At 36.6% G+C, this 25,398-nt stretch overlaps 1 protein-coding gene across 3 annotated transcripts in view; it reads right to left on the bottom strand.

Annotated features, from left to right (window-relative positions):
- The window catches only part of Marchf1 (membrane associated ring-CH-type finger 1), a 481,764-nt gene extending 457,260 nt beyond the window's left edge, over positions 1-24,504 (bottom strand). For all 3 annotated transcript variants that reach the window (XM_029480932.2, XM_029480927.2, XM_085843942.1), the window contains exon 1: positions 24,417-24,504. The gene's annotated coding sequence lies outside the window, so the exon portion shown is untranslated. The remainder of the gene's footprint in view (positions 1-24,416) is intronic.
- Between the last annotated feature and the right edge of the window lie 894 nt (positions 24,505-25,398).

A 25,398-nucleotide genomic window follows, 5' to 3' on the forward strand; every position in this document is an offset into this window, starting at 1 on the left:
AATGACCAGGAGAGAGTGAATGAATTGGGTGTAAAGTGAATAATCAAAATAAACAAACAAACAAAGAAATAAATATCATGTACAATGACATACACTTATAATCTCAAAGCCAGAAAAATAGAGACTGGAGACTCCCATAAGTTTTCTAGCAGTGTCTATAGAAACTAGATAACTTGTCTGTAAAAGACTGTTAGACAGAGAAACACTCCCATATTTGACCTCTGGCCTTTACATGCATGTACAAAAACATTTACAGGAACCTACATGCACATGTACCCATATTCACATAATCACACACCACACACAAACATAAAAGAAACCAACAATAATTTTGAGGTATTTGAAAACTTTCCAGGTCTCAGAACTGTTGGGCAGCTCTGTGATGGTACTTAGAATGATAGTGAATGGTTTGCAGCCTTAACACCGTATGGACTCCCAAACTGGAAGAAGACAACTGGATGGCGACATTTTTCTAAGCACTCCAAGAGTGACACTGATCTTTCATTAGGGAATATATCACCAAGGTACAGAAATACTCTGTTCTTGGCACTTTTACATGGCCTCACTATGAATTCTTGAATGTACTTTGCATGGGAGGATTATTATCATAAGTATCCTCATGTATAGATGAGAAAATTCCCTGTAGAGAAATGTCCAATAGAATTAAATTTGATCAATACAGAACAAGGCTTTCTTGAAATTGGAATGTTTCTCTATATTTTAAGTTAAAGAAAGAAGAAAATTTTGAGAGAGCTCCAAAATGCAACATCTAGTTGTTAGTGGCTCCATAGATGAATATGTTTATCAACAATCCTGGTAACATAGGTTCCATCTGCAGGATCCAAATGGTGGAGGGAGAAAACTAGTTCCTATATTGTCCTCTGAATTCTACACATCCACCCACCAAACAAAAATTTAAATGTAATGAAAAGTTAGTTGTAAATAGAGGTCTCAGTGCTAGCTCATTCCTGACTCCAGATAGTGGTATTTTATCAGAATTAGTGACATATGATGGCATGACACTTGCATCTGCATTATTATTTTTATAAACTTTCTGAAAATACACAGTAAAACCAAGTTGATTTATATCAACTCTTCCCAGTTGGATAGATTTCTGAATCTGAAAAACTCAGCATCAGGGAACTCCTAGAAAACTTCTTGTTCTAATAATATATGTCACATTGAGCATAATAAATCCTAAAACCCTGTATTTGATGTCAGATGATGTGCATAATACTTTTATTACAGAAAGAACATACTCTGAGTTGTCCTTATCACAATCTTGAGTGAAAGTTATGATCCATCAGAAACTCAAAGAAAGTAGATAGAATTAGATAAAACCATACATTTTAAGTACACTTAGTATATTATTTAGTTTTCTATTGCTGTGCTAAAACACCATGACCAAGATAGTGTAAAGAAGAAAGAATGTGTCTTAGTTTACAGTTCCAGAAGATTAGAATCTGTCAGGAGCAGGAAACCAAGGGTTCACATCTAAAACTAGAATCATGAAGCCAAGAGGACTCACTGAAAATGATATGAGTCCTTAAATTATCAAAGCCAGGCTCCAGTGACACACTTCTTATAACAAGGTCATAGCGGTTAAACCTCCCAAAGAGTGCCATCATTTGGTGATTAAGTGTTCAAATGTCTAAGACCTTGGGGAGGTTGTGGAATCTCATTCAAACTACCATATTTAGTATTAAAGACTAAATATTATCAATAGCTATATAATTGTATATATATATATATATTCAAATAATATTTTTTCAAATCATTGCGCTTATTAATATTTCAAGGTAAAATTTACTCTAATTATATTAAAATTTGCTCTATCACATTATGACAAAAATACACAATTTGAACATTTGTAAGTTGGTGCATTCAATGTAATTTCATAATATATTGTCTTTATAAACAGTTATTTTGCATGCAAGAGAGACAATATTTCATTTTAATTAGGTTATTTAAATTCTCTACTATTAAGAGAAACAACTTTATGGTATGAAACAGAACTATAAGCTGTAAATTTGTACCCAATAAATAGGATTAGAAACAAGCATCCAATTTCCAAGTGTTTGAACCTAATGATCAAGTAGTTATATCAATGAACACACGTATGTGACACTTCTTGAAATAGCTACTTAGAACTGAGAAATGATTGAGAAGTCAATCATGGAAAGAGCAACAATGGTAAATTATAAAACTTGTGTCACTCACCAGCTACTCAATAATTTTGAAGAGTCAATACATAAATGAATTGAAGCTATTATTTTAAATATCTTTCTACATACCACAGACTAATGTAAACAATTTTATAGATTAAAGTGTTTGGTCTTCATCATATTTCTGTTTGTGCTGTTGTACAGGTAAGAAAATTTGGTTTTAGGGAATAATTTCCCCAATGTTCCAGCAGAGTTTTTAACTCAGATTTTATCTATTTTAAAGCTCCAGCTGGAGGCAAAGAAGCATGAAGCAAAGGCAGTTAAATACTGATATGGTAGCATAACAGCTGTCATGTAAAACAAAGGCCCTGACCCCATAAGAAGGCTTATTCTTCTATGCAATAACAAATACTTTAGATATGAGTTCTCTTTTTAATGAAGTCTACAAAACCAAACACTAGAGAACATGAAATGAACATTGAAGGCAAAGGGAAAATATGGCAGCATAGTTATGCATTCACACAGCAATGAACAGATCATTGTGCCTGCAGCAATTCAAATGAAAAGCCCAGCAGGCCTGGAAAGGGAAATATTTTGGGGACTGAATTTCTGCAGGACCTCACAGACTACAACAAGCAAATGAGATTTGGCCATGGGAAGTAATCAAGTTACTTAAACCAAAGAAGTGATATTGTCTGATTATCTGTTACCAAGTTAGCCTATCAACAGTTAAGATTGGCTTTGATAGAGATCAACAGGGAAAAGGGGAGCACAACAAATGAAGAAGAGAAGAGGATGACCTTTGCCAAAATGCCCAACAGTGGTGAGATAGTTCCAGAAGAGACTACCTCCAGTAGATAGACAGGTTCCCAGTGGAGAGACAAGGCCACCCACCCATTTTTAAAATTTTTGACCCAGAATTTTTCCTGTTTAAAAGAAATTCATGGACAAAACATGAAACACAGACTGAAGAAAAGAACAACTAGTGACCCACTCAACTTGGGATCTATCCCATAAGCAGGCAACAAACCATGACACTATTACTGATCCCATGATATGCATGACATGCTCCCATATAGGAGCCTAGCACAGCTGTTCTCTGAGAGGCTCTACTGGCAGCTGACTGAGATAGATGCAGACACTAACATGCAACCACTACACTGTGGTCAGGGATCTCTATGGAAGAGTTGGATAAAGGATTGAAGGACCTGAAGGGTATGGCAACCCCATAGAAAGAACAAGAGTATCAACTAACCCAAGACCCCTCAGAGCTCCTGAAGACTAAATCACCAACTGAAGAGCATACCGTGGCCCACGGCACATATGTAGCACAGGACTGCCTTGTTTGGCCTCAGTGGGAGAGGATGCACCTAATTCTGTAAAAACTGATGCCATGGGGAAGGGGGATGCTGAGGATGGGATGACATGGGGGTGAGTGGGTGGGGGAGTAACTTCTCAGAAGCAAATGGGAGGGGGAAAAAGGTGAACAACTCTGGGGGAGAGGACTGAGAACTGGGTCAAAATTTGGAATGTAAATAAATAAAACAATTTAATAAAAAAATAAATAAAAATAGAGAAGTGAATGATCTATTATAGATCCTGCGTCTCTCCTGGCAGAATGATTCCTGTGGTCATTTTTCTTTTAAAGGGGTTGAAGAAAATTAATTTGCATACATAATATATAATATATTCTCCCAATAGAGGCAGAAGAGAAGCAGTGCTTGGCCTGTACTAATCAATGGCATTCCTGTTCTCATTCTTTGTCTACAGTCCTAAAATTTTTTTCTCAAGTCCCCATAACTTTGGTTAGTAGAAGCCGGACATGGTGGTGCATGCTCTTAATCCCAGCACTTAGGAGGCAGAGGCAGGTGAATTTCTGAGTTTGAGGCCAGCCTGGTCTACAGAGTGAGTTCCAGGACAGCCAGGGCTACACAGAGAAACCCTGTCTCCAAAAAACTAAAAACAAAAACCAAACAAACAAAAAAACCCAAAAAAACTAAAACTAAAACAAAAACTTTGGATAGTGTAAAGAAAAAAAAACCAGGATAACAACAAAAAGAATTTTATGGCTGTAGTACTCAAACTTATCAGAGGAACAGAACAGAATGGGTCTATTGCCCTTACTGATTACCTACTTACTAAACATCTGCACCTAGTTCTATATCTATACTTTTCTATGAGAAAGACTTATAAGAATTAGCTTACATGAGTTAGGGTCCTGACATAGCTAAACTCTGCTTCCAGCTCTAGACCCAAGAGTATCATATGTGAACTTCAAAAGCAAGCTCCGGGTAAATCTCTGTCATCTGGGTTTGCTAGGCTGTTTGCTGTATGTAGGCTGTTCAATCATTGGAGACCCATTCACATTATAAAGCTTCAAACTTTTTAATCAAAGCACATTCAATTAAAACTTAGTCTAATCTAAACGTGCCTTCTTAGATTATCCATTCTTTTTATTGATGCTAAGTATATGCCAGAAAATTACTATCCAAGTAATCTACCTTTTTGTTTAAGTTTATGCTTAGTTAATGGGTTAATATTTGAGCACTCATAAGAAACATCCATGAATGTTTTCCAATGACTTTCAACCGACTAACAAGGAAACTATCTCAGTGGACACAGAATTTTTTTAGTGAGAGGGTGAACTAAGGAGCCTTGGATTTTTTTCTGGATGAAAATGCTTCCTTCACAACAGTCTCTTCATTATCTATGTGCTGTACATCCAGGCAAAAAAAGTTTTGGTAGAAGGTATTTAACATATATATTACATAACCATAACTAAATTAATAAATAAAATGAAAGAAAAATTTAGACTCAAGTGTCTTTATGTGCCATTTGTGAAGTCAGGATTTGGATACTTAATTTACTACTTGTTATAAACAAGTAAGAAATATTACTTATTTTCCTATAATTAAAAAAATGGGAATGATTTTCATGGATTACTGTCATCAAACAATACTTTGAGCATTTAGTTCTTGCCTTTCATGCCAAGAGCATATATGAATAGCATCCTTTCAAGGAGGAACATTTGTTGAGTCTTCATTATGTTGAGCACAGAAGAAATGAGTTCTGCTTTCCTACAACCTGCCAGCTTCCTTTGCAGTTGGGCACACAATACTAACTGCATGCAAGACAAGTATGGGCTATACACACTGACAGCCATAGTAACCATCCCCTCCTTCTGCACACTCCTCTTCCATCTGACCCCGATCCAACTTAGGGCTGTAAAGGAAGACCAGCTTGGAATGCATTAATGAGGTGAGTCAGCTTAGTTGTGCTCCTGTCCTAAAAAGGGCAGGACAGAAAAACAGTGTGGCTCCAGGGGACTTAGAGGTCCCAGATATATCCCAGCTTTCACAGCTAGCAAAGGACAAGTGGTTTGGTCATGCAAATAGCCATAGATACTTTTTGGAAGTTTTCTTATTGAGTTATTTTGAAATAGACTCACAGGAGATCATTCTGCAATATCCTCTAAAGAGCTTATGTGCTTTTCTTAAGAAGAATGGGGTGGAAGACATTTCTGAGAAAAGAATGTAGCTCACATGCTGCCAGTGAGAGTGGAACACATTCCTCCTGTTCACATGCACAGCTGGTATACTCTATTTGCATATTCATATTTGTGCTAAGCTCAATATTGAAGAGTACCATTTCAAGTAAGAAAACCGTAAGAGCAGCATCATGAAGCTCTGCGTGTTCCCTCTAGCATTTGTTTTCGAGTTAAGGCAAATTTCTGTTAGAATGGTGATGTTCTCAGATGTGTCCAAGAAGAGCTCTGTCAGTGTGGTGATATATTTTAGAAAATATGCTCTTGGGGATATTGATTGTTGCCAATAAAGTCGGTACATGACAGAACCACAGTAATATATACTTTAACATGGTTTCTACTTTTACAGAAAATTAAATTAGATTTAGTGCAAAGGCAAAAATGATTTTTCTTAGACTGCAAGTTCATCCTTCCTTTATCTCTGGTGATATATGTAGCATATGCTGCAGTCCATCTGGATGGAGAACAGATCAAAATAAATGACATGAAACAGAAATATATGCCATGTACAATATGTTCCTTTGATTCTGTTTTTGTTAAACTTGGTGGAATGCAGCTTATTAATCAATGCATTTATGATTCAACAAAGCTATGTGGCTTAGAAATATGCAATAGCATAGGAAATGATGCTACTCAAAGTAGTAAACATCTTTAATCCACAATACATGCTTTAGGATGTACATACATAAGTTTTAAAGGAGATAACCAGCTCAATTGGAAAAGCCTTTCCTAAAGGTGGTGGTTTATTAAACCATAAAGCTCTAGTGCCAGAGGCAGGATGCCTCCTGTTTTCCAGAGGTGTGTGACAAGACCTCAAAATTAAACAACCTCCTGCCATTCTAGCATTTGCACAACAGAAGTAGATAATAAGATTATTTTACTGAAAAAGATGGAGCCATTTCAACCACCAAAGTGCAGCAGCTGTAGATCTCTAGACTAAATCTGTAAGAGAACATGTCCACCAACAACCATGACCAGATCGAGAAGAAGCCCACTGTTTAATCATTTGCTCCTACTCAAGGGAAGGGGAGGCTTTGCTTCTCATTGCGGCCCCTACCAGGATCCTAGTGGATAGTTTCAATCACACAGTCACACAATAGATGACCCTGATTAATTAAATGGCTCCCAAAACAAAACCCAAAGTCATGAAAAGCCTGAGGTGGTGTGGTACTTTAGTGATGATTCCAAGATAAGAGAGAGTAACAGGGAAGAGTAATAATATAAGTATGAAACTGTCAAAGAAGAAAGTTAGTTAATAAAAAAAATGTACAGTTCAAAAGTATCCTATTTTTTGGAAAACTGATATATTTTGAATGATCATTTTTATATCACCAACTTGCCTTTCATTTTATGTAACACTTCAGTTTAAAATTGTGTTTTTTAAAATTCAGGCATTAAAACTAAACACGAGACCCCTGGCAAGAACAGTCAGACTAGAGTGCGAGGATCATCTAACTATTTCCAAATAGGATCTCTCCTCACTTTCCAAATATTCACAGTGGATCTTCCATGAAGGAAAAGTACTCTGGCCAACGTGAATCAAATAGAGGAGAGACAAAATACTTCCTTGAGAGGAGCTCGTTTTAGTCAAACTTATACAAAATGGGTGAAATTTACTCTCATGTTGCAGGGTTTAGAATCATCCAAGTCATTGACCTCTGGACATTTATCTAGAGAAATTCTAGAGAACTGGAAGAGAGAGACCCATACTGTAAATGCATGGCACCTTGTGAGATATGAAGGAATCTAAGGAAATAGCAGTCTTGCTGCCTTCTTCCTGAGCGAGTACATCTGTCACTGTCGATGCCACCTTCCACTGACATCACAGTCCAATTGTTTCAGCTTTGCCGTGTGAAATGCATTCCAGCAACTCTCCAGGAAACTGACAAGCCTTCAGGACAAGATTGGGATTTCTGAAGCATCCAAATTCCTAGCCTGAGCAGCTATAGAGCTAGACTACACAGTACCCATTGAGGAGGCCAATTGAAGAAGTCCCCTTTAACAATACATGCACATTCTATCTCCTGTGTTGCTCCTAATAACCCTGGCTGATATGGTAGGTAATTTCATGTACTGATCCTTAATGATAATGAAAGGAAACCTAAGGAGTGAGTTAGGGTGCAGCAGTATTGCTCAGATTAAACTGACAAGTAGGGAGAATCATCTATGTGAAGGACATGGAAGATAAGCATGCACATAAATGAAAACTTTTCAAGAATCTTCTGGCCTGAAATGGCTTACATTGCATTAACTAAAGAAAAATGTGTGGTTATTATCCACAACAAACATACTGAATAGCAAGGGGATAGCTATGTTGTATATAATTAAATTGTAGTGCTTCACAGAAAACTAGTTCAAGTTCATTGGTTTAGACTTGCCACTCAGTTTAGCTCTATTAGTCAATTTTTTACAACATAAGAGACTGTAAATGGTAATGAACAAAGGAAGTGGGCAGATCTGAGAATGTAGCAGGGATCTGAGGTTTGCACATCCAAGAAGTAAGGTCAAATGGGTGGTCTAATATCTGGGGCAGAAAAACAGAAGCAAGAATATTAGAAATGTAAGTAGAAGTCCGGGAAATGAGAGAATATGGCAAATAAAGATACATCACAGATCTTGGTTGTTACTTTTCTTAATCTTATGTCTGTGTACATGTCTGTGCAGGGACATAAACAGTTGCTTTCAGAGTCTCAAAGCTTCAGAAGCCTCTGGAGCTATAGTTACTGGTGTTTGTAATCCACTCAATGTGGATGCTGGGAACTGAACTTGGGTCCTTTGTGAGAACAGTTCATGATGTTTACCACTGAGTCATATTTCTGTAACCCAGATTCTTCACCCATATTTAAGTGTCTCCATGATAATATACATTACTGGGTTACTAAATTTAAAGACCAAGGAGCCAGATAGAAAGATCTGATCTTTCTATGATGTCATATAACTTTATGGAGACTTTTAAATGCAATACTATATTCTAAAGAAAGTTGACGTTTAACTTTGATTGCCAATTTAATTAGATTGAGAAGACAACTCAGAGGTTAATACTAATGATTCATTCATTGTATGTCGATGGTTTTTCAGATACAACTAAGTGGGAAATATCTACAAATATAGGTGACAATATCCAATAAACTGATGACAGAGATGAATCAAAGTGAAAGAAAACTTCAGCTAACAAAGAGATGACATGACTCTTCTTCATTATCTTCTCTTTCCTCAGTTTTCTGACTCACCACAACAGAGACAACTGACTGTGGAGTAGAACCTCTGAAACCATAGGTCAAAACATTGCCTCCTTTTAAATTGATTCTTTCATTACAATTAAAACAGAACCGAAATTAAAACAATAAGCAATGCCTTTTGTGTGTCTATTAAAAACATAGATGAAAATAGAGGACTGTGAGTGAGCCCAAGTAAAGATCCCTGCCAAAAGAACATTCCAGATTGCTTTTAAGATAATTCAATTTTAAAAATCCAAAGTGCATAATGCGCTGATGTACTAGAATTCTTTTTATGATTCTAAGGTGTCTTAAGTGTTTAAGTTTTCCGTCAGATATAGAATTCTCAAAAGGCTCAATTTAGAAGAATTAAATTGTTATGATCAGTGCAACTCTTAGAATTGTAAAGTTAAATTAGCAGCTGAAATTAACTAATCAGTGAATGGCAAAAATGATTTCTATATGTAAATATGGTATTAAAATAGAATGTCAGATGCCTTCAAATATAGTGTAGGGGTAGGCATAAAATCTAAACTGAACTCCAGAGATTACCAAGGCCAGCTGCACAAATTTGTCGAGAAGAGTCAGCTCTAGAACACAAATCATCAACATATATTTAAGGGAGACTATATATTACTTTCTATTGTGTCATAATCACCTGTTCTCAATAACAACATAATTTCAAAGGTGGTTATTTAGGTATATATCATGTTTAAATAATCTTAGTGGAGTGCATTCATACATATATCATCTGTGGGGCCCAATTAGCTCTTATGAATGGTTAAGTGTGTGCTCTATAGGAAGGGCCATTAAATAGCTGCCCAGCTTGTAAGAAAACAAGAGGGACAATCATAATGGAAAAGAACTTTTTAAGGATGTTTGCCTTATCTTGTATAATTTCCCACTGTCAAAAAAAGTTTCATGGAAAAAAGAAGACACATCTATGAGCTTCGATTTTGAGGGCTAACCACAAATCTGAGTGATTGTTGAAATGAATACACCATATCACACAAAGTAACCAATGTTAAAAATAAATTTTTGCATTAAAAAATCAAGGACGCCAGGCGTGGTGGCGCACGCCTTTAATCCCAGCACTTGGGAGGCAGAGGCAGGCGGATTTCTGAGTTCGAGGCCAGCCTGGTCTACAAAGTGAGTTCCAGGACAGCCAGGGCTACACAGAGAAACCCTGTCTCGAAAAACCAAAAAAAAAAAAAAAAAATCAAGGACATTGTGGTGGAAATAGCAAATAAGGATTTTGATAAACATTATTAAAAAATCCTAAGTTTTGTGAGCAAAAGCACATGTCTCTCTTTGTTCAATGGTGTCCTCACCCCTAAGTGTGGCTTTTATTGACAAAAAGAAATATATGGTGAATAGATAAATAACTTTAAGTAGAAGTCAATTTTCCTCCAGAAGCTCTAGAATGCTGAAAATTATCATCTGAATAGCACATTTGAAGAAAAGTAGGGTAATGCTGTGGCTTTGAACATGCCCTCTGGCTTACACCATGGCTTTGCCTGCTATTAGGTATCTTTAGAGACAGTATCATAGATTGTTAGAACTAAAATCCGTGACCTAGAAAATGAAAGAACCTACATCTGGTAACCTGAAACATGATCCTAAACTATTTATTATTACTTTCTTCAGGAGGTAGTGTCTATGCCCCTTCTCTTTTGATATGGTAGCCTTGTAACTATTTTACCCAGTAGTGAAAGTTCTATACTTCTAAGAAGTTCTATACTTCTGATCATAGGAGCTGATGCAGCCCAGCCTTGATTGCAGGTTAAATGTAAAATGTCCCTATAGACTTAGGACACTGGGGCTCCAGTCTGTGGTGCTTTGTTGGGAGGGTTGTGGTTCCTCTTGGAGGTATTAACTCATATTAGGATTACAATAGAATTGCTGGGGAGTATACTCCGAGGTTCTATAGACTAGATCCACTTCATGCCTTTTCTTTATTATTGTTGAGACAGTGTGACCATCTGTCTCATCCTTCAACTGTATGGCATGATAGACTGTATATCCTAAAACTGTAAGCCTCTTTTAAGTTGCCTCTTGCCATGCATTTGTTCACATCAGTAGAAACATAACTAATACAGTCTTTGTTATTACAACACTCATCCTTGAAGTCTAAAACTCTATGAAGCAGTTATTTTTACCCTAATATAATCATGTTATGGGGAAGTCATGTGACACAAACCAAATCTGTATAGATAATACATGTGACAGTCCTCTCATTGGCTTTTTTTTCTAACCACTGTACTATATAGATGAACAAACAAACTATCAGATGATTGAGACTTTCTGGATGAGGGCCAAATCTATATGGAACAGAGATATTATCCTTGGTTCTGTTATTCCTTCATTACTCTCATGCTATAATCATAGACATAGGGTTCCTTATTCAAAGGCACCAAGATCTGAAGTTATTTCTTACAAAGCAACAATAATTATAACAAATATAGTGTAGGAAAAAGTGATGGTTCTATAAAACAAACATGCACATCTTGATTTTGGAGCAGAACACATGCAGATGCTGAAGGAACCTCTGTGAATGTAGATGCTATTGACTTAGTCACTGCATGCTTGGGTGCTTGGTCAGATATCTCTCTGTGGGTATCCCCATTTCGAGATGAGATAAATAATGTGGTAGTAAACTAAATGTAGCATATTATCTTCCCTGCCTACTCCTCCGATATTATTAGATATTGAAAGTGGTGGTTCTAATCTATTGATTTGAGGATTTGAATAGAATAGGAAGCCTGAGTGACAGGGAATGCTTCCTGTTTTGATGCCCAAGATGACACATTTAGTTCTTCTGTTCAATAAAATTTTTAAAAAGTAAAATAAAATATAAAATAAAACAAGAACTGGGACTTTTTGGATCACAAGCATACCAGTTCTTGGAGTGAACTTACACTTGGTTTGGGGTGTTTCAGATGTCTATGTAGCCAATTGCAAATTTTGGAACCTCACTGCTTCAAAATCAAAAAGGCCATTTTTTTAATGATTAATTATACATGTGACTATATAGTTGTTCTGTTGTTTCTGGAGTAACTACCATTAACAGAGATCTGAAAGACACCACAGGAGTTGAAAGGACCTCAAAAAGATTCTTGAGAAAGTTGAGAAAATTGAGAATAAATCGTCAGGGCTGAACAAAAGCTTAACCATTGTCAGTTGTAAAAAAATGTGGCAAGGATCACTTGTAACAGTTAAAAATAGCCAAGGATTTTTATCTAAAGGAATGCATAAGATAAGATACAAATGGAGAGAAAAGCTGAGAGAAAGCTTATGTTTTCAAACACAATGCACATGGAAGCCTATACATGCTAGGCATAAATATAGAATTATTCACCTTCAATTTCTCCCAAAAGGAGGGTCTCTAATGTGGTAAGCATCTCAAGATTTAAGATGAGCTCATGGGAATAAGTACACAAACCTATCAGCAGTATTTAGATGGCTTGGAAGATGCCTACTTTAAAATATTTGGTGTGTAAGCACACGAATTTGAGTGAAACTCCTAGAACCCAGTGGGTGTGATTGTGTGCTTTTATAATCCCAACACTGAAGTGGCAAAGATAGGTAGACAGCAGTCTTAGTTACTATTCTATTTCTGTGAAGATACACCATGACTAAGACAATTTATAGGAGAAAATGTTTAATTAAGGGCTTGCTTAAGGATTTAGAGGTTTAGCTTATGATTATTGTGGCTAGAAGACATGCAAGGCAATGGAGTAGTAGCTGAGGGCGTCACATTTCTGATCCATAGGACTGACATAGGCTTTTGAAACCTCAAAGCTCTCTCATACTGATAGGGTTTCTTCAGTAAGCCATACCTGCTAATCCTTCTCAAACATTTCCATTCCCATGTGATAAGCTTTCAAACAGATGAGTCTAAGAGGGTTTGTTCTCATTCAAACCAAACTATCTCTGATCCTCATCATATAGGAACTGCAGCCTAGCTCAAGGTTAGTAAGGGACTCTGTCCCAAAATTCAAATAAAACAGTGTTGATCTCTAATTTAAACACACACACACACACACACACACACACACACATACACTTGTATAATGCACACACAGAGACACACATAAAAAATTAGAAACGATGGTGATGATACCTCATAAAGCCCTTCAAAGACATTAAAGTGCTACACAAATCTTAACAATACTATACTAAGATCTCACTTTTGTTAAACAGTTATAGTATGAGAAATTTTAATGGCCTAGATTCTAGCAGCCTCAAAGAATGTCAAAGTAGAAAAAGGATCATCTTACAGTGATTTATAGGCATGAAGTATATTTTAAGTTGATAATACCAGAAGTACATTAAGCCAGAGCATGTTTGCTTTCCAGCAAGATTACCTAGACCTAGAAGGTCTTGGATGTTATCATTTTGCCATGTTGCTGAATTAAAATTCCTCTATAGCAGAATATACATAATAAACTCAGTAATTATTAAGTACAGTAATAGAAGAAAATGATAAACATGTGAAATACAAAATAAAATTTTATTATTACTAGGGTCAGAATCACAAAAAAGCTCCAGTTTCCTTCAATGCACTTATTTAGCAAGTCAGTCAGAGAGATAACTCATGAACGATTATTGCCATGAATGCATCTGACAAACACAGTTGGAGAAAAAAAAACTGATTAGCGTCTAACACTTGCTGCATCCATGTTCAGGACCAGTTCAATTCCAGCATTTCCACAACAAAAGGTAGCTGAGAAAGTGGTCATTTGCCTCTCTGACATAAAAAAGGTAACAAGGGACTATGCCTATGACTTCATCGATAGTGTAATCTAGTCTAGGGAAATAGGACCCCAAGTATCTTATATTCAGCTTTTCCCAATCATATTTACTGCAGTGTCCTTTTCTTAGGCATTTCTACCCTTTGAAAGCATTTAAAATGAGAACTGGAATTATGGATCAGTGGTAGAGCACTTGCCTAGTATGCCTGAGACCCTACCTTCAATTTCCTGCACTATGAAGCTCTTTAATTGATACTATGAAAACTGATATCCATCAAAATACAAAACAATGAGAAGTGAGAAAAAGAAAAATGGATAGAGAACTTCTCACAGAGCAATTCCTGCCAAATTGAACAAAGCCAGTACCTTAGGAAAATACAGATTGTTTTAATTCTGTTCCAAACTATACTGTTTGTTAATATGAATTTAATTGTGCTTTATTACCCTAATTTCTGTTGCTATGATAAAATATCCTGACAAAATGCAACTTAGAAGAGAAAGGGTTTATTGAACTTTCAAATCCAGGTTATAGTCCATCATCATGGAGAAGTCAAGGCAGGAATTTGATGCAGATTATTACATCCATAGTCATGAGCATGGAGTATAAATGCATATATGACAATATTCCTTTCACTTTCTAATTTCTCATCTCTTGAGAAATTCAAACTCAGAGATTCTTGCTTCTCACAGTATGCTAGGTCTTCCCACATGCATACAAGCATTCCATAGCCCTGGCTCGGTTCTTAGCAAACCAAGGCTGGATAATTCCTCGTAGAGACTCTCCTCAGATGATTTTACATTGTGTAAAGTTGAGTAAACTAACCCTCACAACTACAAAACAAGTTTTATCATTCTTGAAGTTCACAAAAATAATTTTATTCATAAGCTCTCCACAAGATTTTCTAATTTGGTGTCATCATTTTACATTTATATACAATATATATTTTAAATAAAATGTAAAGAAATCATAAAAAGCCAATCAAGAACATTTATAAAGTAGATATGAAGATAGTTAAAAAGAACAGTCCAAGTAGTAGATGTTTACGAAGCAGAACATTTAAGGGAGAGATGAACAATGTTATCATAAGTAAAGAACATTTTGAAGAAAGTACATGCAACTGAAGTGAATGGTAGTATCCTTGTCTATGAATGTTCTTCCTTCTAGGAAACTCTTGGTTCTGTGGGTATGAGAATGATGTCAAGTCAGCAAAGAAAATCCATAAGAATGGATTTCCTTTTTCAAAGGTAATCATACATGGTCTGCTCAAGCAGATGTCAGTTTAGCAAACTTCAAATATCAAAGAAGTAGTCTTTTTTATTATCACTCACTTTTATCACCCTAATTTAAAAATCACAAAATATAGAGCCATTTAATCTTAAATATTTATTTATCAAAATAGAAAATATTAATGAATAGGTCATTATTTATTATGAATTAAATAACAAGTGGATAAAATATAATCAAATTAAATAACTACTTACACTTCTATTTTTTCCAAAATTAATCATTTGTTTTCTCAAAATATGGCCTCTCAGTTCTTTAGAAATAACTATTCAGTTTAGTTTTCATATTTGTATTTAAAAGTATTATTTATTATTTCTGAACATGTGTGTGTGTGTGCTTCCAAATGTGTATATGCTATGATGCACATGTGGAGCTCAAAGATCAATGGGTTCCACCACGGGTTCCAGTGATCAAACTCATGTCATGAGTTTTCTCCATGAGTCATCTGGATAGTATACTTTTCTTAATTTTATAAAGTAGTCCTCATATTTGTCACTATTTAAATCTGTGGAAATGAAAGCATAGAGGTATACACTTGCATAGAGGTATATTTGTCACTATTTAAATCTGTGGAAATGAAAGCATAGAGGTATACACTTGCATAGAGGTATATTTGTCACTAAATCTGTGGAAATGAAAGCATAGAGGTATACACTTGCATAGAAGTATATTTGTCACTATTTAAATCTGTGGAAATGAAAGCATAGAGGTATACACTTGCATAGAGGTATACACTTGTAGAAGCCTTGCAGGTAGTCTTCTTCTAGATGAGTCTTTTGAATTGTTTCACCCTGCTGCCTTTCAGCACATGCAATCATGTAACATGAGCATGAAGGTGCTCTTCAACTCTCTTTGGGCTCCTTAGCAGAACACCTGAGTCACACGGTAAGGTACAATGACAGTGACAGATAAGGCTTTCAGTGAGCACATGGCTAATAACAACAAAGATGGTATCTTACCAATCATGAAGAAACTCTAATTTGACTTGTATAGTTAGCAAATATACACATCTGAGGGTTCTAACGACACTTACTGCTGGAGTTCAAATAGTTATCGTGTTGTAATATCATGACAGCAAATCTATCAGATATTATTTACATTTATGATAATTAATCTTGAGTGAAGTTAGAAAGTAAAACTCTGTTACAGACCTAAGTTTGTAAGACCATCTTCAATCATGAGCATTAATGGCCATATACTACCACAGAGATTTTGTTCTGGCATAGATCTGTTTAGGTTTTCAGATAAGAATGATTTATACCATTTATACATCTAAATATGTGTAAGCACATGTCTAGTACCTCAATTTGAAAATGTTTGCTTTCTGATTCTCATAAATGCCTCACTTTCAGAGCCCTGCAGCATTGCTGCCCAGTGGCTTCCTGGTGCCAGTTCCCCCCACGCCCACCCCGCCTAAAAAAATTCCCCCTTTGTTCATGTTGACATCCAAAGCAGTCATCCTGAAGACTTGCTTTTTCCAGAAAGATTGCATCCACTGGTGCTGGCTGGGTGGAAAGACCCCACTGCTGTTGTTATTCTTGCTTTTGTTACAGATTTGCAGGATTTGATGAATGGGACAATCAAGGAGAAAACAAGAAGCTTGTCACCCAGCATCCAGGAGTACTTAGTCCTTTTCTTCAGTCTCCTTTAACTTCTTTAAGAGCAACATCTTATCAGCAGCACCATCTTCCTGTCACGCCTCTTTCAGTTATTTACCAGAATGCAGGGACAGGAAGAATGGGGATCCGGATAGATGTCCTTTCTCATCCTCACCTGGAGGATATAAAGTCTGGCAAGTAGCTCAGTGTGCTATTCCAACGCATGAGCTGTGGGAAGGCAATGCTCAGACTACGGGTGCCTCCCCTTCACTGGCGGCTCAATGGAAGGATTCTAAATCTAGATTGGCATTGTCTGTGCTTTCTCTGTGTCGAAAAGCACTGAGGTGAGTGTTATCTAATCAGCAGGCTCTTGAAACTCTTATTAATAAAACATCCATAGCAGCAGCTGCACCTGCTCTCCCCAGGTGCCAAGGCGCTTCTGCTTAAAGGTTTTTGTTCAACCATCTTTCACACAGTGACCACTTGATGTCTCATTAAGTAGGCTGTGGCTTTATCCTGAGACGTTTTAAGACTCATACTAGGGAAGTGTCCAAGTAACCTACCTGCCAGTTGAGACGACACTTTCAAAACTACTGACCAGGGTACATCAATAATAACTAATCACTCTCATTTGATAGTCATAAAATGTTATCCAGTCTTCCTTATTAATGTAATTACCAACAGCATCTGTTTTAAACAAGAAAAATAGTGTTTATTATGCTAATTTCATCACAGAAGGCAAATAATATGGAAATTGGTTGGTTTTCATCATTTAAAACTTATTTTAATACAATTAGCATACACAGCAGAATTCATCCTAAGCACATGAGACGCTAATACTCAATTTGGACTAGGGTAGTAGTGAGAAAGTGTTCATCTAGAGAACTGTGAGAGAGAATTAGCCTCTCTACCCCTTGGCAGTCTCCCTACAGTGTCATGCTCACGTTGGCTGAACATGTACTCCATTTGGTAACAACAGAACCTTAACCCAAACTCTCTGGTAAAATGGGCTTGCAGCATACACCATTCATAAATTAATGTTTGTGAAAATTTCACCCAGATGCCAGCTGTTACCAAATTATTTACCCTATGTATTACAAAGCAGAAAATGACTGCAATTGTATTTTGGTAAACTTGTTCATGGACCTTTGTGTTACAAGCAAGTAACACCAACTTTAAAAAATGATGAAAATAAAAGATATATTTGAGTCATTCCCTGGAGAGGTGTACTTTTGGACAAGGATTACTTTCAGGAAACCACTACCTCAAGTGATGCAACACAGAACAACCTTCTTACCTCTCCCTTCTTCCCCTCCCTCTCGCTCTCCTCATTCCCTTTATCTTTAGCACCGAAATCTTCCTTGGACTTCCTCACATCATTCAGAACCAAAGCTTAATTCTGCACATAGGACATCCATCAGAAGACAGGAAGTCTATTCCAGAATGAAAGTAAGTTTTAAAAACCGGACCTCCTTGACATCAAAGTCATTAAAAGTCCAAAGTTTGTCATTCTTTTAGTGGGCTTATGTATCCATGAGTAAACCAGATACCACCCCACAATATTGGAATATAATGCTTGGTTTAAAAATATCGAGGCTCATCCCAAACCTCAGGGCTGAGAAAGGCAGAAGCTGCCTCTCTAGCTTCTGCTGTTACTATGAGAAACACATGATGAAGCATAGCAAAATCAGCACATGCCCAATTAAGGTGAGTCTTCACTACTTCCTGTAGTCCCACTGAGCCTGCCTGGCCTTTTAGTAGAAAGATTGCCTGGGTACCCAGAGGAAAGCACATCAATGCATTCTTGTCAGAGTAGGACTACTGAACAAGGAGAAAAGATCTCCTGCTGTCTCCCTGCTGTCCAATCTCATCTTTCCTTATCTTCTACTGTAATCAAGGGAAGAATGTTTTCTTTCTATATTATGGGGTAGGTGATCAGTTAGAGGGCTCCAAGGCTTCTGTCTGGGCTATCCTGCCCATTGTGAACATGTTAGGAATTGCAGGTGAGAAAAAAAAAAAAACACCCTTGATTCTCAATATTTGCAGAACTAAAAAGCAGCTCTGGACTGGCCAATCAGATGCACCCCCATGTGGCCAAAGCCAACACCTGTGAAAAGACACCCACCTGTCTTTGACCACACAATTCCATTATAAATTATCCCGAAAGCAGCTTCCTAGCAAGATTGATGACAGACTTCCATCAGCTATTGTGATAAGGAAACCTGTTTTGTTTTGTTTTGTTTTTTTCTATACCACATAGCCTCTCAAATAATTGTCCTTAGTTATGTGATAAGCAAACCAAGCCTATGAATGGTAATAGGAGTGATAGCAGGAAAAAATAAACTCATTTTTGATGGCATCTAGTGGAACTTTAGACTTCTATTCAAGAGGAGCAATATTTTTTCATTTTTAAAAAATAAAATCTAGCTAATTTTTAAAGTTCTATTTGATAAAGATTCTAGTTTTGCTTTGCTATCATCCCAAAGTCCTGACTCGTAAGTCTAGTATGCATTATTACTTACCATAGTTACCATATTTTCTAAATTTTAATGAAATAAATACTAGTTGCAACTTGTAAACTTTTGACCACATGACACATATATACACAAGATACCGATTAGCAGTTCCTGAATAAATCTTCTACTCAGGGGCATATGAGCATGAAGAGACAGTGAATCAGGTAGCAGTAGCCTCAGTGTGACCATGCTGAGCATCCTTGTCTGACAGACTGAGTCCTAGGGATATGAGCCTATAAGTTCCATAGAGTTATGAATTATAAAGGAAATATCCTAAAGCTTTGCTACATACCAATAAACACTGAAGTTTATACAATCTTAATCTCTAGATATAGAGAAGAAAATTTCAGTTAAACATTTGACAAATAAAATCCTTGTGAGAAACAGTTGTACTAGAAGCCAGATTTATAACAACTAATTAAAATTTAAGAGGGCATGGAAAGATGTTAAGAATCAGAGGTCCAGGAGGAGGACTGCTGCAAAATAGTAAATCCTAGACACCATATAGATGTAGATGCTGAACCTGTAAACTCTTGACAAAATGGTTGCCTGAACAGAACCATAGCAGTAAACACTTCAGCTTGGAGGGGAAAGGGTTCAAGAGATCTGAGCCTAAGGAGAAAATCTACAAGCAGTTGGCTTCCAACAGACAGAGAATTAGTTTTCATCAATCAGGGTTGAGCCTCCTGATAGGTTGTTCATGCTTAAGTGTCTCCACACCTGAGTGGTCAGGCCTACATACATGTATATATATGGTCAGCACTTACTAGAATATAACTATACATATATATATATATATACATATATATATATACACACACATATATATACATATATATGTATTTATAATTTATATGTGTACTTACTATGGTATATATACTTTATATGTATATATAAATTAATATATTTATATTTAATCTACGTATATAATATAAATATTACATTTATATCTATATATTTAATTACCTATAAATGTAACACATATTTTATATATATTAATAATTATAAAAGAAGTGGGCACTAATTTAAAAGGTTATGTTTAAGGGACTTAGGAGGGGCTGGAGAAAGAGAGAGAAATGGGTATGATGAAAATATATCATATTCATGTATGAAAATCTTAAAAAATTGGTAATAATAATAAAGCTTAATAAATAACCTTAGTATAAGAAGGAATGTATAGATTAATAGAAACAAAGTCATTTACTGACAATGTAACAGAAGATAACTTAAAGCATCAACCTCTAACATCAATCAAAGCAATCTAAATGTGGATATGTGTATTCCTTCAGCAAGCTACCTTCCCTGCTGGGTCCTCCAAGGTCTTGATTTCCTTAAGGCATAAACAAATTATCTCCTAAGCAAGCCACTTAGTAATCATGGGTTGCTAAGGGAGTCTTGTGATTGGCTTCCCTTCTAGAATTCTCTGGAACTTACATACAAGCTTTTTTTCTGCTAATTTTTACATATTCATCTGTATATCCAGATATAAATTAGTGAAGTTCACAAAATGTGTTATATTGAGCCTATGATTCTGTAATCCATATGTATCTACTTTATAAGAGAGGATCTGTGATGGTAGTCATGCTGCATGTGCTAATACAACCTTGGTTGTACTAAGAAAATCAGGTGCCCAGAATGCAAATGTGAGACACTGCTCTTCTCTTACCATATAATTTTTATTTATTATATTTATCTTTTATTGATTGTTATATATTATATAAGATTTTTATTTTCAAATTACTACATATTTTTCTGCTCCATGAGAATTCTGTACATTCATACAGTGTAACTTAATAAGACTCACCCTCACTTTCCTTCTCTAAGTCCTATACCCCTTTTACACCTTCCCAAATTCAAATCCTCTTTTCTCTTATTTTTTGAAAACAACCTACTAGGTTCAATTATGGCACACTTTTAAACAACCCAGTATCCTAGGACTTTAGCCTCTGGAAGATGACAGCATTCATACACACGTAACACAAACCTGACTAAAATTAGAAAAATATTATTTTGCTTTTGTAGGCCCAGTGTTGTTAACCAAACAGACAAAACTTGGACCTTTATATCATGTAATATCCATCAAAATATAAGTTCACTATAGAATTTTAATTTAGAATTCGTGAATATTATTCTGTTAATTAGTTTTTACAACCTTGGTCTCCTGAATTGTAAGAGTTAATAAACAAACCATTTCAACATTCATTTTATATTTTCTGCCACAAAACAAAGCAAGAGTCTAGCATCAGTAATAAGACCAAAATAATCAAAATAAAACCAAAATTCTGATATCTAATTAAATAGTGATTGATTGATGGATTGATTAGGGATTCCAGACTCTCTGAGTATTTTGTGGAAGGAAGATTAAGTTGACTTACACTTAAGCAAATTCCTAGTTCTGAAATGATATCAGTTGTTTAATATGCAGATGGATACCAGGACTAACTTTAAAGTGAGTAGAATGAGTTTAGGGAACTCTGAAGGATATTCATCAGTGGTCAACAATCAGGAACTGTTCTTTGGCCTTTCACCCTCAATGAGCAGGAGCCACCATTTAAACATGCAGAAATCATTGTGTAGTAATAATCTTACTTTTTAATGTGCAGGATGAAGATAGTTTAAATTATCCAACTTCAATGGCATTTGTGATCCTTTAAGGCTATTTAGTTTATCAAATGAAGCAATTCATGGCCTCTACACTTAAAAGAAAACTTAAACATGTTTTTAAACAGAAACGTCTAACTTCATTGTATTGAGAAACAAGATGCATTTGAAATCCAAAGGGGCATCTCAACCCAACACTTAAGACTATTTCCCTTTAAAATTTCATTTTCTCCTCTCATCATTTTCCTTTCAAACTGCTTACTGAGCCTAATTTCTAAATACTATTAACACATTCCGGACAGGTGGTTTAACTTTCTAGGGTGTTTTAACTTTCTTTCCATGCTTTAACTGAGGCTGTCTGAGGAAAGTCAAAATACACTAGAAGAAATCAGCTACTTTACTTGAGTTTTTAGGTGACTCAGTATTACATTTTCGAACTATGATAATAAATAATCAGTCCAGGGGCATTAATGTCCACCATTTTTAAATACATGGTTATGACCACAAATGGAGATGCTTGGGATGTGCCCGTTGCTCCATTTGACAGGTCTTCCTTGTATGAAGATACATAGTTTTCCTCATTAAAAATCCTATCTTTGTTAGAGAATAGCACTTCCCAAATTATTTCCAATAGTGATTCCTTTATGGACTGCACATCACAAATCTCTTTCCACTGCTTTAATTCCTGGCTGTCTTTATTGGCTTGGTATTCAGCCAGTATTCAGGTAGACCCATTACATTCAATCACAATGGAAAGATGATTTTTCCCTGGGGAGAGACAGGTGATCTCAGATAGAGGTTGGTCGGATGGGAGATGTAGATGTGAAGAGATGTGCATGGAGATTGTGACCATGAGGTAGAATAAATGCACTTACATTTATTATATAGAAAGGAAAACACTTGATTTTTAAAGGCCATAGAAGTCATGCCAGTTATCCTAACTCATACCAAGAAGAAATCAACAATGGACTTCTGATGGAGTCTAGGAACTGAACCTGTACTGTTTTGACACTCTAGCCATGTGGGCCTGGAACTCACTGTATAGGCCAGATGTCCTTAAACCCATAACAATCATCCTGCCCATGCCTCAGACTTTCCATCTTAGGTCATTCTGAATTCCAAGCAAAGTTGCTGCCCATCATTACACAAAGTTTTCTTCAGTTCAGCTCACATGCATTCATTGACTTCCATTCTCAACAGCAACAAGCCACATTTGTAAATCTTGTTTTTCACTTCTCATATTTTTGGAATTAATCGCTGTCTCTCCTTCCTTTTCTCCATTCCCCAAGTCTGAGGAAACAGCACTGGAACCCAAAAATCACATCATCAAATCATAGGAAGTCATATCACCAAAAATATTTTCAAGTCAGGGTAGACTGATACATTACTTTAACAAACATGCTTCAATTTCAAGGACACATGATTTGCATTTGGTGAGGAAGCTACCAAAAGGAAAGCATCATCTACAATGAATTACTCAGAGAAGCCCAGAATTTTGCTGTAAGTTCTGATGGCATCCATGCTTTTGATTGTCACATTTAAAACCAGGTCAGTTATCATGGGCAGGGTTTGTAAATGCACTTTGCATTCAAAGATATAATGAAGCTTATTTTATTCCTTACACAGGCATCCTATTTTTTTTTTTTTTTGCTATATTGTTTTATTTGTGTTTGTGGTCTCCTTTGTCCTCAGCAACTATCCTTGGAGGAAATAATAATAATAATAATAACATCAACAACAATAAAAATCTGATATTGATCTGGAGGTAAGATATGCACATGGAATCCGTGAATCATTTAAAATAGCCTAGTGGGTTACAGACCTTGGCCTCCCTTTTTCCTTTCATTTGTTTACTAGACAGCATTTTCCCCTGAAGCCCAGGATAACTTTAAACTCAGAAACTTCCAGCCTCAGCCTCCCAGGTGCTCACAGTTTTATAGCATGCTCTGCCCACTTGTCATTCTCCATTAACTCCACTCATGACTGTACCTATAATAATTTCATGAGATACCCTTGACTCTGCTCAGTCTCTTTTAAAAAACCTTTTTTTAAAATAAGCTCCTAGCATCTGATTTTTCAAGCATCTTAACCTTGAAGGAAGGGCTGCCAATTCCCCCCACCTCCCCAGGATACATCCTGGATGTATTATAGAGAATATTATAAACTGTGTTAAGTTTTAAACAATTCTTTCTTGAATAAAATGCAAATGAGCAGACATCACGTCAAAAATCCCATACACAAGTCATAAGGAATGGAGAACATTGGATCCCTAAACACCAATTCAATGTGCATTAGATATGAGAGCTTTCTTAGCCCAGAAAGATCTGCTGCTTTGTGAAGAAAGTTATTTTCAAACCCTCCAGCTAGACATTGAACAGAATTAGCATCAACAATTCCAAAAATGAACAACAGTAGTACCCGCAACCAAGCCAGGACCTCCTAGTTGTGCCGCACAAATGAGAAAGGAGATTCTGTAGAGTTCTGCAAAAGAGGCAGAAGTTTTACATCTATCAAGCAGCCAGTATCTTTATAGATTTGACTCGTTGCTTCATTGAGAAAATAGAGGTTAAATTTTATAAGCTCCTTAGTCACACACAAAATGATTCGCTAACGGTCACCTAGCGCCCAAAGAGAGCTAGGAGCCTGCTGCTCTTCAGCGCTCTGCATCCCGTTGTACAGACAGTGCGTAGCTGGCTGGGGTGGGCTCTCTTATTGTGTCAAATCAAACCTTCTCTTACCTCAACTTCCTTGTTCTTCTCTTTGTTTCTGCCCATTGAACTTCTCCCATTGCTGGCTGTCTCCCGGGCTGGGATTACAGAAATCTGGTGGAAGGGCATATTGGCTGGGCTGCAGGTGGCCAAACCCTGATTGGATGCCTTATGGCTTCACTCGCCCTGAGAAACCCTCCTGCAGAACTGTTCATATCCTTGCTTTGCCAAACTTGGATCTAAATAAAAAAAGGAGGAAAATAGTGTTTGAGACACTGTACAGCAGTGGCCAAACACACTGAAAGGAAAACTGTAAAAATATGTAAGAGCAATAACCCAAGGAGTATTACATTCTCAGAAGGATGATTTACTGCAAGTCATAACTGCACTGCTTTGTCACTCATGCATCCCCCTCCCCTAAGAGCATCATGGGAGACAATTCAATTTCTACCGTACCTAATAACTGTCATGGAAACCAAGGAAACCCAGGTCTCACGGGCCCTTATTAACAACTGCTCCTTTTAATGGCACAGACTCCCACATTTGCAGCGACTGACATGGGCTTTTGTTTCTACCCAGATCCCTAGGAGTCTGTGGAGCACCCAGAGACATGCATCCTGCTGACAAGGTAAATAAGCAGAAGGCTGAGAAGCTTAGTGTCCGATTTGGATACAAATCTCTTCCTTGAAAGGCTGGGCTAGCTGCGTGTGTGCCCTTCATGCAGCTACAGTAATCTGCTTAGGTCAAAGGAGCTGTCAGGAGTGAAGAGCTTTAGATGAGATGCGAAGAGAAAGGAAACAGAGGGGAGAGGGGGACATGGGTAAAAGGAAAGAGGAAAAGAGAAAAAAGGAGTGGGAAGAGATGAAAGGAAGGAGAAAGGGAGAGAAGAAGCAGGGATAGGAAGATGGAAAAGGAAGAGGGGGAGAGAGAGAGGAGAGGGGAAGAAGGTGAAAAGAAAGGAGATAAAGAGAGGAAGGCAGGAGAGGGATGGAGCAAGAAAAGAGGAAGGAAT

This window comes from Mus caroli, unplaced genomic scaffold (assembly GCF_978045245.1).
Source record: "Mus caroli unplaced genomic scaffold, Mus_caroli_1 scaffold_10, whole genome shotgun sequence".
NCBI classification, from domain to species: domain Eukaryota; kingdom Metazoa; phylum Chordata; class Mammalia; order Rodentia; family Muridae; genus Mus; species Mus caroli.